The 15,965-nt window shown below is 38.0% G+C and overlaps 1 protein-coding gene across 4 annotated transcripts in view; it reads right to left on the reverse strand.

The window, feature by feature from the left end:
- Window positions 1-15,965, reverse strand: part of SHROOM4 (shroom family member 4) — a 112,293-nt gene that overhangs the window by 13,835 nt on the left and 82,493 nt on the right. The gene's annotated exons all lie outside the window — the stretch shown is intronic.

Genomic DNA, 15,965 nt, shown 5'->3' on the forward strand with positions numbered 1-15,965 from the left:
GATGGTCCCATAATTTTGGATAACATCATTTATGTAAAATTTAAAACAGCCACAAAACAATATAATATAGGTAGTAAGTGTAGCAATAATAATATATGCTATATAATACTGATAGCTAACACTTACTGAGTGCATACTAAGTGCCAGACACTGTTTTAAGTGCTTTCCATGTCTTAACTTATTTAATGCTCACAATAACCCTAGGAAGTAGCTATTATTATTGTCCTGATTTTATAGCTGGGGAAACTGAGGCATGGGCAGGTTAAGTCATTGCTCAGGGTCATAAAGCTGGTAAGTGGCAGAGCTAGGATTTGAACATGGAGAGTCTAACTCCAAAGTCTGGATATACACACCACCCCACACAAATGTGCTGTGTTCTGGGGCTTGCAAGTGCGGTTATCCTGCTACATCTGTTGTTTTTGTTTTGTTTTTAATTATGAAACATTTCAAACGTTTAAAAACATACAGAGATTGTTATAATAAATATTCATGTTCCCACCTACTGCCCACAATTAGCACATTTTAATACTTTACCATCTATGCTTCATGAATTTTTAAAATAATAATATCCTTTGTTTCACTCCCCACTTCTATTCCCCTGCTGCCTCTCTACATGCAAGCTATATCATGAATTTGGCATGTATACTTTCTGTCCATGTTCTTATACTTGTACCAAAAAACATCGAGCAGGCCATTCACAAATATCTGCTATTTTGGATTTAAAATATATCCTTCTAATGCAATTCCAATCAGAATTCTCACCAGGACTTTTAACTATAGAATTTTTGTGTTAACTTGCAAAATAAAGCAGGATATGGTAGTCCCCATTTGTCCGCTATTTCACTTTCCAAGGTTTCAGCTACCTGTAGTCAACCACAGTCCAAAAAATAGTAAATGAAAAATTCCCAAAATAAACAATTCATAAGTTTTGAAGTGCACACTATTCTGAGTAGTGTGATGAAATCTCCCGCCATCCTGCTCCATCCTTCCCAGGACTTAAATCATCCCTTTGTCCAGCGGATCCCACCCATTAGTCACTTAGTAGCTGTCTTAGGTTATCAGATGGACTGTCACAGTGTCACAGTGCTTGTGTTCAAGTAACCCTTATTTTACTTAATAATGGCCCCAAGGCCTAAGAGTAGAGATGCTGGCAATTTAGATCTGCCAAAGAGAAACCGTAAAGTGCTTCCTTTAAGTGAAAAGGTGAACGTTCTTGACTTAATAAGGGAGAAAATCATATGCTGAGGTTGCTAAGATCTATGGTAAGAACGAATCTTGTATCCATCAAATCATGAAGAAGGAAAAAGAAATTCGTGCCTGCTGTCATACCTCAAACTGCAAAAGTTACAGCCAGAGTGCATGACATGGGCTTCGGTAAGATGGAAAGGCATTAAATTTGTGGATGGAAGACATGAACAGAAAGCATGTTCCGACTGACAGCAATGTGTTGCGCCAGAAAACATGGAGCCTATACGAAGACTTCAGCAAGGGATCCCCTGAAACAAGTGACTTCAGCCATTTACTGCAAGTAAGAGATGGTTACAAAGATTTAGGAATAGGTTTGGACTGAAAAACAGGAAAGTTACTGGAAAGGCTGCATCTGTCAATGAAGAAGCCATTGCCACATTTCTGGCAGAGTTGAGGAAGTTGATCAAGGAGAGAGACAGGATTCATATAACTTTTATTACAGTATATTGTTATAATGTTCTATTATATTATTAGTTATTACTGTTAATCTCTTACTCTACCTAATTCACAAATTAAACTTTATCATCAGTATGTATGTATTTAAAAGAAACATAGTATATATAGGGTTCAGTACTATCTGTGGTTTCAGGCATCCACTGGGGGTCCTGGAATATATCTCCCACAGATACATGGGGACTACTGTATAATAAAAAACATATTTTGCTACATAAGAAATGGGGGGTAAGTAAGGTATAAAGCATAATATAAAGCAATTATAATTAAAACTGTTTTACTGACTAATAGAACATAATTGAAAGTCCAGAAACATATCAAACTATTTATAAAAATGTCATATATAATTCACCTTCCATAACAAGAAGATAAAGATTATTTAATAGATATTTTTGAGACAATTGCAGAGCAGTGTTATTTGGAGCTGTACCATATATTATATACCAAAATAAATTTCAGATTCAAGAGTTCAGGGTGTGTGTGTGTGTGTATAAAATTTTAATATGTGTTATATGTGTATATATGTATATATATATTACATAGTTATAAGAAAAAACTATCAGAAAGCTTAAAAACTATGACTTGTGAGGTGAACTAAGACTCTCATCTCATAAGTAATAGAAAAGTATATGCAAGGAAAACAAGTCCAGGTTTAGTTAAATATGTATAAAAGTTAAACTTCTGTATAAAAAAGAGGGACCAAAGCAAAGGACATCTCTTTAATCTCTGAGTTTAAAGAGTTAAGCCCTCTAAGCCAGAAGATCTGGTTTCCTGCTGTAGTCTGTGAGCAATCAGCATCATGCTAAGTACTGCCTAGTGACAGGAAATTCCAGCAGTTCAATTAAATCATCAGACAGAATATCCATTCAGTAGTCACAATGAAGACTGAGAATATTTCCTCAACAAATAATAATACACATAATGGTGGCCCAGGTCAGATAGAATGGAAAGCAAAATCTCCTTCATTCCCCTCATCTGCAGTCCCCATCCTGGCTAGCTCATCCCTCATGTGGATCAGAAATTCATAGCCACACATCCCCATTCTCTTCTTATTTGGACCTTAGCCCACCTATAGCTCCTTAAGATTATAATAATCCCTTGTGTACAGACTGTTCCACCTGGCATTTCCCCCCTCAGGAAACAAACAAACAAGGTGGTGAGTGGGAAGTAATAGGATGATAAATGCTATCAGGCAGTGAGGCCTTTCCTGACCACCTTATCTAAAGTAGAGACAACTTATCCTTAATTATCATTTTTCTATTTTGCCTTTCTCAGAACATACACCCCCACAAGGGCAGAGATCTTGTGTGTCTCATTCATCTGGTACCTACTGCCTGGCACATAGTAGGCATTCCATAAATATTTAATAACTGAGCTAATTCCCAAAAAAACCCCAAGGACCATGATACTCATATCATAAAAAAAGTGGAATTAAAGGGAAAAAGCAATAAACAAGACAAAGAAGGGCACTATAATATTAATGATTAGAAAACACAATTAAGATCTAATTACCCTGAATCTTTATGTACCAAATAACATAGCATCAAAATTCATAAAGCAAATATATAGAAAATGCAAAGGTAGAAAAAGCAGAAACAAAATATAAGACTTTTTCAGCTGATGACAAAACTGTATCCAGTCACAATAAAATAACACTAGAAATTAATAGCAAAATGAAAAACAAATACTTCTAGCACACAGAAAATAAAAGGGAGAAAATATCCCTCACTCTAGTCAAAGAGATCTAATCTAAAATTGTAGACTACCTACAAATAACAACAATGAAAATATCAGAAGCAAGAGGATGTGGTTGATTAAAACAATGATTAAAGGAAAATTGATAGTCTTAAATACTTATATTAATACATAAAAACAAATTAAAATAAATGAATTATGCTTTCAACAAAATAAGTTAAGAGCCACAAAAATAGACCTAAGCAAAGCAGAAATAAAACTAATGGCAGAAATTAATACACTAGAAAACAAATAATAGAACTAATAATTAAAGCCAAAAGCTTTCTTCAAAAGAAAATATAAAACCATAAAACAGATAAACCTCTTGCTAATCTAATTAAAAACCCTAAATGCACAAAATTAGAAATGGAGAAATAACCACAGTTACAAAGTAAATGAAAAGAGTAAGAGAACACTTTGCTCTACTGTATGAAAACAGATTTGAAAACTTAGTTTTCTAGGAAAACATAATTACCAAAACTAATTGCAGAAGAACGAAAATATCTAAACCACAGGTTATCATAGGAAAAAAATTGATAAATTTGACCAAAAAAACAGCACACTCCCATGATCTTGTGTTAATTCTACCAACCTTCAAGTAACAGACAACCTCAATGCTATTTACACTTTCTAGATTCTGGAATCCAGAGAATAGGGGGAGAAGAAAAGAATCCTGCATAACATCAATACCAAAACCTAGCAACTAGAACATACATAAAGGAAAACCAGAGACCATTCTCATCGAAGAATACTAATGCAAAACTCACCGTTTTTTGCATTTAAAAACATAAATATTAGAACATTAGTAGATATAAGTAATTTATTAATAAACTACCAACATATATTAAAGGTGAATGCTCAAAACAATTCTTTCTGAGAAGGGTGCATGATCCAAAAAGTTGGAAACCATTGGTCTGAGGCAGTTGTTCCTAATCGAAGTGGCTCTTAATTGGAATTACCTGAAGATGTTGTTTAAAATGCAAATTCCTCGGCTCCACTTCTATCAATAGAAATTGAGATTTAGTACCTTGTGGTGGAGCCCAGGAATCTACATTTTAAACAATTTCCCGAAGGGATTCTAATACCAGTGGTTCAGGGATCATACTATGGAAACAAAAGTCCAGGGTGAAAAAGATGGGAGTGTTGTGGTTTGGAGGTAGAGGTTTGGGGATAGAGTTATTTGTTCCAGTTAGGTTGGTTTCCAATCTGTACAGTATGTGTCCCACCCCTCAGCACACACATTCCTACCTTCTGTCCTTGCCTCTCCTGTTCTTCCCCACCTTCATCTCAAATCTAGATCTTATGAGATGCAGGTGGTGAAAGCAACGTCTCCAAAGGCTCAAGTTGGGCCAATGTCCTGCAGCTGTGGTGAGAAAAACCCTGCTCCATGATAGTCATCAAATTTACCACTTTTCCTTGCCAGGGCACAGGAAAGGCAACAGAGCAGAGCACAAAGAACACAGTGTTAGAAAGACTTGGGTCTGAATTTCAGTAAAATTTAAAAATCTGCCTCCAGAACCCAAAAGCTGCATGACCTTGAGGAAAGTATTTAATTTACCTCAGTTTCAGTAAAATATCTATCTTAACAAACCTGCTGTGAGGATTAACCATATAAAATAAAAAGGACCTAGCAATGATGCTGGGTACATGGAAAAGTGATTAATAAATGACAGAACTATGCTTATTATTAGAGTGAAGTCCTTAGGGCCACTGCATACGGTTGTGCAAACTGTGCAGTGTACAGCCTTCACTGCTGTATGCTTCAGCCCTGCTCCTTGTTCCCATCAAGGGAGTTGAACTGCACTGTCCCCTGGTTAATGTTCAGCCCTGCTCAATAGCCAAGAAACCAAGAGACCTGGAGTCCCAGCTCAGCTACATGGCTGCCGAGCCAGGAGGCCCTAGATAACCAAGGATTTTAATCCTAGGCTCATTCACTCACTCTTCTCATCTACTAAAAGGGAGAGAGAATAAAAGGCAAGTTTAGGCTTAAAAGCAGTGTGACGATCAACAAGACTAGATATTCTATGTTGTCTTGTTTAGGTACGAATCACTTATGTCAGCATTACAGAATTTACCTTTAAGTAGCCAACTCCAGAACCAGTTGGAAGAAAAGAGCACACCCTTCTAGGGACATTCGGTGCCCCGATTTATGGCACTGTGACACTATCCTGAGGCACTAGGCTCTAGCAAGGCAACCTGGAAATTGCTATTCTCTGCATCAATCCTAATTTCAAAAGCACTGCTCTCCCACTGACACAGCTTGTGTAAGGGCAGCCTGAACCTTGCAGAGTCATTTACATCAAGGGAGCAGAACTAGGCAAGACTCCAGAAAAGGGGAAGGACTGCCCTCGATGGGACCAGCTGGGCCAATGTGTGTACAAGTCATCCAAGCTGTCATTCAGTATTACACTGTGCAAGGTGACCAGATCTCAGGGGAGCAAAACCCGTAGCCCTTGCTTTCCAGGCACTAATAGCTGAAGCAGACTGGTGAATGGGAGGCTTGCATTGAAGTGTGTCAGGCTCAGACCAAGGATATTGGTCTCTAGAGGCCCTAGTTTCAAAGGGCTCAAGCCACCTATATGCACAGAAATCTAAATCTACAACTCTTCTTTGGGATGAAGTAATGATTCTTCCCTAGAGTGGAGGATAAGGAGCTAAATTAAGGGAAAAGAACTATGGTTTCTTACATCTTACTTACTATGTGTCACACACTGTTGTAGACACTTTCATGTAGGTATTTCTATTAATCTTCACACCAGCTCATTGAAGTAATTACCATTATTGCCAGTTTGCAGGTGAGGATCCTGGGGCTTAGAGAGTGTCATTAATTTTCCCAGCTAGTAAGAAGTAGTAGTGTCCAGACTGGAACTTGCCTTATCTGGCTCCAAGGGAAATCCCACTGAAGCAAGGACTCCTGAGTTAATGCAAAAGGTACTTGCACTACATTCATCCCCAAGGTGTTCTCAAAGACTTTAACTCCTTGCTGAAGAGAGGGGAGGGAGCATGAAAGCTAAGTCTGAGAAAGGGCTTTGTTGACACCAGCAAGGAGCCTACATCTCAAAAACAAAAGCAAATCGTGTGCCAAGTTCTGGGCTGTTCTTCTCTTTTCCTCTTGGCACAGGCTGCCTGTTCTTCTGATGAATAGATTTTCCCCTTTTGTTACTATCTTTTTTTGGGGGGGGAGGGGCTCATAGTAATTGAAAATGTAAACCAGTATTTTCAGAGACTGAAAAATCTCCTCCCGCCTCCTCCTTAGGCCTTTTGAAGTTTTCTTGTTTGGAATTTTTATTTTTAACTTCACCACAATAGCTTGGCATTCCAGGATCTCAGCAGCAAGAGTGCACAGTCCCAGCCCCTCTCCCCTTCCCCTTTCCCCAGCAGCCAAAAGATAAGACTGCTCCAAGAGAAACAGCCACTCCCAGCTTATTGCTGAAGGAAATATTTTCAAGATCCAGGAAGTGAGATACAAGGAGGCTACACAGGGAGGGGAGAAGGGCCCAGAGAGCTTGTTGTTGCCACCCTTCTCTGTCTCTGGGGCCACAGAACTTCAAGCAAGGAACAGTTAGTCTGGCAACAGCAAATACAAGTGGCAGGACTCACTCTGAGCCTTCTACAGCCCCCAGGAGCCTGCTGCAAAGTGTCCTTTGAAGAAATCAGAGAAGTCCTTGCTATACTGGGGCTGTCCTGGGTGAAGCTTAGATTCCTCTCTCCAATGACTCCAACTTGGAGTTTCCAAGAAGGTCTTTCCATTACTCCTCTGAACCCTACATAGTGTCACAGACATAGTGCTAAGGGATGGTAATGACCACTCTTGTTTACTCAGAGTCCACCATGTGTCAGGCACAGCACTGGACAGTTAACAGACTCCATCTCGTTTCACCCTGAAGACAATCTTCCAGCCTGAGTATTCTCTTGCCCATGTTAGAAATGAGACTCAGGGAGGTTAAACAACTGAGGGAACATAAAGAGAATAAGCAGCCAGGAGAAGTTACAACTAAGGTCCATCTGACTCCAATGCCCGTGCTTTTGCCAGCACAACATGCTGCCTCTTCAGCATTCTCATAACCTTCTCAAGAGATTTAATAAAAGACATTTTAGCAGCACGTAACACACTGTGGAGGGGCCTGGAGGGTTTGATATCCATGAGAACAATTTAATGGAGGATCAGGCTGGCCGAGGTTATTGAGGCTCTATTCTCTAATAGGCAGTGGTTCTGAAACTTGAACATGAATCAGAATCACCTGGAAGGCTTATTAAAACACAGTTGGCTTAGTCCTACCCCCAGAATTTCTAATTTGGTAGGTCTGGGGCAGAGTGGAGAATTTTTATTTCTAACAATTCCCAGGATGATGATGGTATTGCTGGTCCCAGATCACACTTTGAGATCCACTGCTCTAAACAGTCATTATCTACCAGGTTCCCAACTCACCAGGGTATCTTAAGAGGTATAAAGCCATCAAAAAAAATTCTCAAGGAGTTCCCTGGTGGCGCAGTGGTTAAGAATCCGCCTGCCAATGCAGGGGATATGGGTTCAAGCCCTGGTCCGGAAAGATCCCACATGCTGCAGAGCAACTAAGCCCACGCGCCACAACTACTGAGCCTGCGCTCTAGAGCCCGTGAGCCACAACTACTGAGCCCACACACCACAACTACTGAGCCCGTGTACCACAACTACTGAAGCCCACGCACCACAACTACTGAAGCCTGCGTGCCTAGAGCCCATGCTCTGCAACAAGAGAAGCCACTGCAATGAGAAGAATGAGAAGCCCACGCACCGCAAGGAAGAGTAGCCCCCACTCACTGCAACTAGAGAAAGCCCATGCACAGCAACAAAGACCCAATGCAGCCAAAAAAAAAAAAGCTCTCAAAACGAAATGCATTTTAATTAACTATATACATACCACCCATGTAACAAGTGCGAGAAGATTTATAAAATAAAATAATGGGAGGTCCATAAAGCTCTGGGAATCCTGATGCTATTTAAGGAAATTCGGTGCCCCACAATCATTAAACAATGGATGTGCCAGGGGAAGAGAGCAATTTTTGTATATTTAAGTCCTCATATATACCAGATGTTAATGTACTAAATTTCGAAGACCTAAAATACAGTGGAATAGACTTAATACCAAAGTTATAAAGAACATGATTTTATCTCAGTTTAAAAGGCATTCTGGGTGCTCAATTATGAATGACAATTATCATAGAGTAGTTCTTTGGCACGAACATATTTAACATTTGAGGTTTTAACCCTTTGAGAGTAGCCCTAAAGATCCATGAAGTGTAATAACTGGTCATTTTGCAAAGGGTATGAAGTTGACTTGCAAGGCCTCACAATACTGCTTTGTAGGGCAAGTCACCAAGCAAAGGAGGGAGCCTAGTCAACCACTTGGCATTCCCATCTCAATGTGGCTTGATAGGTCTCTATTTGTTAACAAGGTACATAGGTGTGGAGTAACCATGGTAGAGAGAATATGTGCTTCTCTGTGAATAATGGCACTGAAATGCAAACTATTTGCAAACTAGTGCTGATGATGGAAGTGAAGAGAAATGTAATGGTCTTGAGAAAGTAATGGTTCTGAGTCAGATAATAAAATGTTCATTAGTGGGGGTGGAGAGGTTCTATGTTGTAATAATGGTGACAAATTTGAAGATTCACAAATGTCTGGTGATGTACCCCCCCAGAAATGTCAAGTTCTCACAGATTTAGATAAGCAGAAGTGCTGGTTGATGGAGAATTCTAGCAAAACAAATTCTAGCTAACAGAGAGATCAAGCATGTCTGGTAAGTAACAGTCTGTCATTGGTATAGGGATTTTTCTAAACCCCTTGATCTTTAACTTTGCAGGCCTAAATCAAACCAATGTGGGCTGCCTCTTCTTCAGATTTTCTTTTTTATTATGAATTCCAGCAACTTGACATGTACCCAAAGAACACCATGTGCATTCAACTCCAGCTATTTACATTTTACCAGATGATTTTCTGAATCTTCTTTGTGCAAGGCTACTATCAGATTCAACATGTGAGTTTAGAATTTAGCATTTTTTGTTGTTAATACTATCACAAATACCCATTTCTGTATAAGACCCAATATTTGTATACCTGTCACTGTTAATGGCTATATTCTATTCCATCATGATGATATATTAGATTAGTAAATATTTTCCATGATTATAAATAGCACTACTTTAAATATCTTTAAAAAATTATTTTTTTCCTTTTTAGGTTATTTCCTTGGGGGTATGCTGGATCAAGGAGTATGTACAAACAGTTTTGTAACTCTTGTCACATATTTCTAGACTGTCTTTTAGGAAAACTGAACCAATTTATACTGCCCCCCAAAACACATACTGTTTCCTTAAGTCTTGTCAAGATAGGGTTTTGTAATTTCTATTTATAATTTCCATTAATTGTTGATAATTTAATAAGCAGGTTGTGATACCTTGATGTTGTTTTTATTTGCACTTCTTTAATTGGTAGAGAGGTTGTACTTTTCGAGGCAGTGATTTTACTGCCTTTATTTCCTCATGTGTAAATTGGCTGTTCATTTTCCTTGCCCTTTTATGAAGCTGAATTTGAAAGCCGACCTTCTATATCTGTATCCATTCTTTATATTTTTCGGACAGTCAACTGTTATCTGTGATGCTGACCCCAGACATTTTCCTCATTCTGCTATTTAGCTTTTTATTACATTTTGTTGTACAAAGGTTTCTTCTGCCAACTTTTAAATATTTGAAACCATCCATCTTGTCTCTGATGATATCCTCCGTTTAACAGGCACAAATTTATCTTCCATCCGTAGCTGGAGTGAATATGCTGTTCAACTGGTCTGCTTTCTGAAATTTACTACAGAGTATTCTATGCACTGTGGCTCTAAGTTAATTATTCTCCATATTGATACCTACAGTTCCCAACATTTACTGAAGACAGATGATTGCTTTCTAAAGTTCACGGTTGCATCCAGTGTGCTCTATAGTCTTAGTATCTGTTCCTAGAATCTCTCTTTTTTATTTAATTTCACTGTGTGACTTTTTTTCAACCCACTATCATATGGTTTTAATGACTGTCACTTTATGACAGACTTTAAAATCTGATAGGGTAAGTCTACCACCATTAGCTTTTTTTTTTTTAACATCTTTATTAGAGTATAATTGTTTACAGTGGTGTGTTAGTTTCTGCTGTATAACAAAGTGAATCAGCTATACATAAACACATATCTCCTCCCTCTTGTGTCTCCCTCCCACCCTCCATATCCCACCCCTCTAGGTGGACACAAACCACTGAGCTGATATCCCTGTGCTATGCGGCTGCTTACCACTAGCTATCTATTCTACATTTGGTAGTGGATATATGTCCATGCCACTCTCTCACTTAGTCCCAGCTTGCCCTTCCCCCTCCCCGTGTCCTCAAGTCCATTCTCTACGTCTGCGACTTTATACCTATTCTGTTCTTCAGAAACATTTTTTTTTTTAGATTCCATATACATGTGTTAGCATATGGTACTTGTTTTTCTCTCTCTGACTTACTTCACTCTGTATGACAGTCTCTAGGTCCATCCACCTCACTACAAATAACTCAATTTCGTTTCTTTTTATGGCTGAGTAATACTCCACTGTATATATGTGTCACATCTTCTTTATCCATTCATCTGTCAGTGGACACTTAGATTGCTTCCATGTCCTGGCTATTGTAAATAGAGCTGCAATGAACATTTTGGTACACAACTCTTTTTGAATTATGGTTTTCTCAGGGTATATGCCCGGTAGTGGGATTGCTGGGTCATATGGTAGTTCTATTTGTAGTTAAGGAACCTCCAAACTCTTCTCCATAATGGCTGTATCAATTTACATTACCTTTTCTCCACACCCTCTCCAGCATTTATTGTTTGTAGATTTTTTGATGATGGCCATTCTGACTGGTGTGAGGTGATACCTCATTGGAGTTTTGATTTGCATTTCTCTAATGATTAGTGATGTTGAGCATCTTTTCATGTGTTTGTTGACAATCTGTATATCTTCTTTGGAGAAATGTCTATTTAGGTCTTCTGCCCATTTTTCGATTGGGTTGGTTTTTTGTTTTTGATATTGAGCTGCATGAGCTGCGTGTATATTTTGGAGATTAATCCTTTGTCCATTGATTCATGTGCAAATATTTTCTCCCATTCTGAGGGTTGTCTGTTCGTCTTCTTTAGGGTTTCCTTTGCTGTGCAAAAGCTTTTAAGTTTCATTAGGTCCCATTTGTTTATTTTTGTTTTTATTTCCATTTCTCTAGGAGGTGGATCAAAAAGGATCTTGCTGTGATTTATATCATAGGGTGTTCTGCCTCTGGTTTCCGCTAAGAGTTTTATAGTATCTGGCCTTACATTTAGGTCTTTAATCCATTTTCAGTTTATTTTTGTGTATGGTGTTAAGGAGTGTTCTAATTTCATTCTTTTACATGTACCTGTCCAGTTTTCCCAGCATCACTTATTGAAGAGACTGTCTTTTCTCCACTGTATATCCTTGCCTCCTTTGTCATAGATTAGTTGACCATAGGTGCATGGGTTTATCTCTGGGCTTTGTATCCTGTTCCATTGATCTATATTTCTGTTTTTGTGCCAGTACCATATTGTCTTGATTACTGTGGCTTTGTAGTATAGGCTGAAGTCAGGGCATTTGGTTCCTCCAGCTCCGTTTGTTTCCCTCAAGACTGCTTTGGCTATTTGGGGTCTTTTGTGTCTCCATACAAATTTTAAGATTTTTTTGTTCTAGTTCTGTAAAAAATGCCATTGATAGTTTAATAGGGGTTGCATTGAATCTTTAGATTGCTTTGAGTAGTATAGTCATTTTCTCAATGTCGATTCTTCCAATCCAAGAACATAGTATATCTCTACATCTGTTTGTATCATCTTTAATTTCTTTCATCAGTGTCTTATAGTTTTCTGCATACAGGTCTTTTGTCTCCTTAGGTAGGTTTATTCCTAGGTATTTTATTCTTTTTGTTGCAGTGTAAATGGGAGTGTTTCCTTAATTTCTCTTTCAGATGTTTCATCATTAGTGTATAGGAATGCAAGAGATTTCTGTGCATTAATTTGGTGTCCTGCTACTTTACCAAATTCATTGATTAGCTCTCGCAGTTTTCTGGTAGCATCTTTGGGATTCTGTTTGTATTGTATCATATCATCTGCAAACAGTGACAGTTTTACTTCTTCTTTTCCGATTTGGATTCCTTTTTTCTTTTTCTTCTCTGATTGCTGTGGCTAAAACTTCCAAAGCTATATTGAATAATAGTGGTGAGAGTGGGCAACCTTGTCTTCTTTCTGATCTTAGTGGAAATTGTTTCAGTTTTTCACCATTGAGGATGATGTTCGCTGAACCACCATTACCTTTTTAAATAAATGTATTCTTTGGTCTTCCTGCCCACTTATTCTTTCAGATAAATTTTACAGTGAATTTGATAAGTTCTACGAAGTATACCACAGTGACTCTAATTGGTAGTGCATTACATCTATATATTATTAACTTAGGGAGTATTGTAATCATTACTATATTAGTCTTCCCAAATTGAAGCAGAGTATAGCTATGCATTTATTCATGTCTTTATTTCTCCCATTAGAGTTTTATAATTTTCCTTGAATAGGTTTTGTGTGCCCACGATTAAATTAATACCCAAGTATTTAAATTCACTTTGTCACACTCTTTGACAAATCCTTTCATGCCTCTGAAGGTTGCATTCTTCTTAGCTGGTAAAGCCTTCTTGAAAAGTGTACTATTCCTAATGAAATGAGATTCAATTCTGAATTATCCGTTTTCTTTTACTAAATTGCCAAATAGGAAATGTGTACTGGATATTCCACACTCTGCTCATGATGTGGTATGATAAAAAGAAGGAAGAGAGCCCTAGGCTGTGAACTGAAAAACCTGGGTAGTAGTCTAGTTTTGTCACGTAGTTGCTGTATAATCCCAGAAGTAATGGGCTCTGGAGTCAGATGCCTGTTTGACCTTGGGCAAGTGACTTTAATCTATCTGTGAGTAAGTTTCCTCATCTGTAAAACTGGGTCAATAAATGGTAACTATCTCATAGGGTCATGATTAGTAATAAATAAAATAATTCATGTGAAATGCTTAGGAGCAGTGCCTGATACCCAATAAACACTTAATAAATGTTAGCTATTATACCTTTTGTGGTTGTTGTTGTTAATAATAGTATAATAATACCTTTCCTGAGTCTCAGCTTCCTTATCAGTCAAATGGGAAAAATAAGGCTTCACAGAGTTTCTGTGAGGATTAACTGTGGTTTTATATATAAACACTCTACACATTCGAAAGGTCTGTGCAAAGTAGAAAAATGGAAATGATCACAGGAGGCAATTATAAGTATGGAAAACCAAATGAGATAATCTAGGAAATAATTTCTTTGGGCTTTTAAATGCTTCACATTTATGTAGCTTTTTCTCCCAGCAGATCTACTCACCAATGTTTTTTTCCCTCCTGCTAATATCAAAATGTGTTTGCATTCTCTGCATGCAAACTAAATAACTGTGGAGGGAGACAACCAAGAGTGTAACTACCTGGAATTAAAATTCGTTGCAGGCTTCCAGGCAGAGAATGGCTCAAGAATATACATTTGATTTTCCCACCTACACCCTCATTCCAGTTGTGACAGAAATGATATAAGAAACGTTAAAAAATGTGTGTGTAGTGGGGAGAAGGTAAGCGGAAGCTCCATCAGGATTTCTCCTCTTTAAATGTCATCTCTGCCCTTGACCTTTCCTAGGCCTTCTCATCTTCCTTGAGATCATAAACTATGATCTGCTGCCTCCACATTCAGCAAAAATATTCTTTCCCTTTCCATTGACCTCTCCTTTCTGTTTTTAAACTTAAACCAGTTTCCCAAATCCTGATCAAACCATCACTTAAACCAAAGGTTCTCATATTTAGCTTGCATCAGAATTGCCTGAAGGGCTTCTTAAAACACACATCTCTGGGCCATGTCCCAGTTTCTGAATCAGTAGGTCTGGGTGGGGTCCAATAATTTGCATTTCTACTTCAGTTCTTAGGTGATACTGAGGTTGCTGGTCCTAGGACCACATTTTGAGAACCACTAACTTAAACCTTATCTCCCCCTCTAACTACCACCCCATTTCTCTCCTTCCTTTTCCTAGCCAACTTCTTTTTAAACATTTTAAAATGTATAAATGACTTTTCAAGCACTCTTCTTTTAAACCCTTTTACTAATCACATAGTAGCACATAATCATTGTATTAAAATTAATGAAAAGAAACTGAAACCCTCCTACTTTGCTGGTGGAAGCTGCTTTGGAAAACAGTTAGGCAGTTCCTTAAAAAGTTAACAGAGTTATCATATGGCCCAGAAATTCTACTCCTAGATATATACCCAAGAGAATTGAAAACATATGTCCACATAGAAATTTGTATGTGAATGGTCATAGCAGCATTATTCACAAAAAAAGTGAAAACAACCCAAATGTCCATTAATGGATGAATGGATAAATAAAATGTGGTATGTCCATACAATGGAATATTACTTGGCAAAAAACAGAATGAAATACTGATATATGGTATAACAAAGATGAACTGCTAAAGCTTGCTAAGTAAAAGAAGGCAGACACAAAAGCCCACATATTGTATGATTCCATTTATATGAAATGTACATACAGAATAGGCAAATCCATAGAGACAGAAAGTAGATTAGTGGTTTCTTGAGGCTGAGTGTGGAATAGAGAGTGACTGGAAATGAATAAAAGCAATCTTTTTAGGGAGATAGACATGTTCTAAAATTGGATTGTGGTGATGATTGCAATAGCATGCAAATTTACCAAAACTCACTGAATTGTACACTTAAAAGGTGAATTTAGGATGTGTAAAACTGTGCGCATTTCTTCTGTATGCATCCCCTTTACAGACCATCATGCCATCTGCTTTCTATGCCCACCATTTTACTAAGTTTGCTTTCTCGAAGGTCACTTGTGTGTCCAAACCGTCAAAGCCAATAGCAGTCCTCTCTTTATCATCTGTGATGGTACACTGGCATACTTCTCCTTCTTACTACTCCAGATGCTTGCCCCTTCAATCCCCTTTGCTGGCTATTCTTCTTCATCCTACCTCCGCTGGCTGGGTGATCAACAGGCCTCCTCAAAAGCATCCCCTTGTCTTCCTCACTAACTTTAAATTCAACATATCCCAACTCAAACTTATTATCTCCACCAAACCAGGTCCCCTTGTCACCTGCCCCCACTCTGTCAATAATTTTCTCTTTCTAAAGACACTGGGGCAGAAAATTATTTTTGGCTTAACTCCTTTCATTCCCAAGTTCTTTTTACTTTTCTCTCAAAAGTTGTCACGTATTTGTGAGCAAATTATCTGAACCAACAATTCACATGGGAATCGATGCAAATATTAAATACATGAAAAATGTTCAAACCAGAATGATCAAAGTAAGCAAATTAAAATTATAATATGTACCATGTATACCTATTGTATTAGAAAAAGAAAATTTTCCATGATGGCAAATTTTAGGGGAAACTGGTATTCTC

The sequence above is a fragment of the Monodon monoceros genome, unplaced genomic scaffold (assembly GCF_005190385.1).
Source record: "Monodon monoceros isolate NGI ecotype Baffin Bay Population unplaced genomic scaffold, NGI_Narwhal_1 Super_Scaffold_22, whole genome shotgun sequence".
Classification (NCBI taxonomy): domain Eukaryota; kingdom Metazoa; phylum Chordata; class Mammalia; order Artiodactyla; family Monodontidae; genus Monodon; species Monodon monoceros.